This window comes from Triticum urartu, chromosome 3 (genome assembly GCF_003073215.2).
Source record: "Triticum urartu cultivar G1812 chromosome 3, Tu2.1, whole genome shotgun sequence".
Taxonomy (NCBI): Eukaryota; Viridiplantae; Streptophyta; class Magnoliopsida; order Poales; family Poaceae; genus Triticum; species Triticum urartu.
In genome coordinates this window covers 94,569,155-94,571,950 of record NC_053024.1, presented here as the reverse complement: position 1 = coordinate 94,571,950, position 2,796 = coordinate 94,569,155, and the positions used below count along the sequence as shown (strand labels likewise).

Genomic DNA, 2,796 nt, shown 5'->3' with positions numbered 1-2,796 from the left:
AGCCCCGTGACCTGCGCTCCTCGCAGGCCGGGCATCACTTGGGCTTTCCATAGGAGATAATTCCCCTTTGTCAACTTCTTGGCCGGCAGAGGACCAAGTTTGAGGACGACTGCAGTCGAGGAAGCCATGTCGATGGAGAAGTTTCTGGTAGCTAGATTGGGACGAGGACGGCTCTGTATACCATGTAAGATTAGATGGAAGCATTCCTTCTCTCCATGGAAAGCCTCGTGGTGTATATTTATCTGAGACAGAAAGCCTGTCGTGGCGTACAAGAAGTTACATACGATCTCCAGGATGTGTACGGGTTACAGAGAAGATCGAGAGAGGAAAGAGAGGTACAGCCTGTTAGGATAGATAGAGATTACATTGGTTATGCTACAGCTATACGTCTAACACAGAGGGGATCCAAAGAGGGGCTCACCTCGAGTTTGATGGCGAGGTCGAGGAGGCCGGAGGCGGATCAGAGCAACGACGAGGTGTGGCGACCAAATGAAGAAGATGAAGATCGTGTCGGCTCGAGGGCGTCCCAGTTCGAGCCGGTCCCCGGGACGAATGAAGCCGGTCGTGGCAGACCTCCTTGACGTGCCCCCGCATGCCGGAGACGCCGGTGGCCGCGACAACACCGACGAGGCAGCGGTCACCGCGAGATCCTCGAGCTCGAAATTGAGTCAGAGGAGATGGGGGATGATGGGGATCGAGGGGGTAATGGACGAGGGCGTTCTAGGGTCTCAGGGGGACGAGTTTATAGGGCTGGTGAGGGCACGTGGTGGCCATCGAGCCGTGGTGGCGTGGATGGCCTCCACGCCATGGCCTCTACCTCCTCCATAGGTGAGGTAGGAGAAAGGCCAGGAGGGCTGGGCCAGATGCACTGTAGGCACTAGAGCCCACATGCATAGTAGCTTAGGTGGGAGAGACTACAATAGAATCTGGACTTGTAGTAGAAAAATAGAAAAAACTGATCTGGACCACTAGATGGGAGATGGATGGCCTAGATTTAGGTGGGGGATCTCAAACCACTTAATGTACTTTTCACAGAAAACCCCCTACAAACGGTTAGATATGAAATAGCATATTTGCAGTACAGACCTTGAGTCTTTGTGAAATATGACCATTTTTAGATATGCACAGTGTTGATGCCCATCTCATCTTAATTAGTTTGATACAAAAATATTTGCAAATATTACTTCATGAAATTCATACACATTTAAGTGTCTATTTTAGCCTCTGAGACATCACTAATTTTTCAAGAGGGTCGGATATCTTGGTTACTACTAAGAAAACATCAATATATATCACAAATTGTTTAGCACATGAGATAATTAAGCCATCTCATATCAAGCAGAACTACATATACATGTCAAACTGGAAGTGTCCGAGTGCGTGAGCAAATTAAGGACTGGAACTATCACCGCGCAGCAAGCATTTGAGTATTTGAGTACATGAGAATACAACACAAGAGATATACATAGATTGCTTTTAGTACATGGCCAACAGGACCCAGTTTAAAGGACTGAAACTACCACTGTCCAACAAGCATCTTGATAGTACATAACAGAAAAGATCTATGAGTATAATTTGTGTCCTGTTTTGGTGGTTCCTGTTAATCGATCTTCATCTGCTGGCATTCCTGCTTCTACGTGGGAGTTTTAACCTCCATGTACTCTTATACACTTGATCAATTCAATCTACCTAGCTAAGAACACCAAATAAGTAGGTGTTAGTTAGAAACATATACGAAATACCATATCTTGAGAAGAGACACAGTCATTATGTCAACTTCATTCACCGCTCCAACCAAGGATACATAACCTAGTTGTCAAACTTAAGATGAAATTCCGAGCTTTTTAGTGAATTGTCCTAAACTTCAAGACCCTAAGATTATCCAACCGTCCTCAACCCTCCAACTTGGTTCTCCAGATTACTTAATAGAGAAACAAAAGTTCCAAATTAGAGTACCAAACCACCAAGAACAGGAGCAATACACGAACAAACTTAAGTTACTAAAATGCATCATTCACACACAAGCAGATTTGAGACGAACAAGTACAGGAAAATAGAACTGTACAGATAAAGCATAAATTTACTTGATACAGTAAAATTGGGCTGCAGCACAAATAGCAAACAAAGTTAACATCTATTTACCAGGAAAATGAACAACTGTGTCGAAGATTTGTAGGTTTATACCAAGTCGCATTGGGCGGTTGGGAAGGACCCGAGGAGCTCATCACCGGCTTGCCGCTAACGAGGGGGAGAAGGTCACGAGCTGATGTGCCTGAGAGAGAGAGGAGGCGACGAACCGACTGCTACCGGAGATTCAGATCAGAGGCTACGAGATTGACGAGCAAACTGCGGGGCAGAGCTTATTAGCCGGGGAGATTTGATTTTGTCTACCTCAAACTGCACCGTCGGCGATACGACGGCCAGCAGCCATCGGAGATTTTCTGAACTCGCCCAGCTTGAGGAGGGATATGGGCCGCCGCCGCCAGCGTTGGGACTGCTGCTCTGTAGGGGATTTGGGATTGAACGACGAGGGCACTGAGACCAAATTAGCTTGCAGGGAAGGACCTTTTTGCAAATTATCCGGACAGATTGCTGCACCTAAATCTGGGCCATCAGTCTCCCATCCGATGGTCCAGATCCGTTTTTCTATTTTTCTACCACAAGCCTCTTTTCTATTGTAGTTGCTCCCAGCTTAGGTCTTTTTCTTTTCATTATTTTCCGTTTCTGTTTTATTCTTTCTCCACTATTTTGTATTCTATATGGATAGAAAATGAATTTTGTTAACTATGAGAGTGG

At 45.9% G+C, this 2,796-nt stretch overlaps 1 long non-coding RNA gene across 1 annotated transcript; it reads right to left on the bottom strand.

The window, feature by feature from the left end:
* Positions 1-1,395: 1,395 nt before the first annotated feature.
* LOC125548053 lies at positions 1,396-2,531 on the bottom strand. The gene is made up of 3 exons (XR_007300884.1): positions 2,392-2,531; positions 2,185-2,300; positions 1,396-1,693 (listed from the first exon to the last, which is right to left on the bottom strand). It is a non-coding gene; the product is annotated as an uncharacterized LOC125548053 (long non-coding RNA).
* Positions 2,532-2,796: the final 265 nt, after the last annotated feature.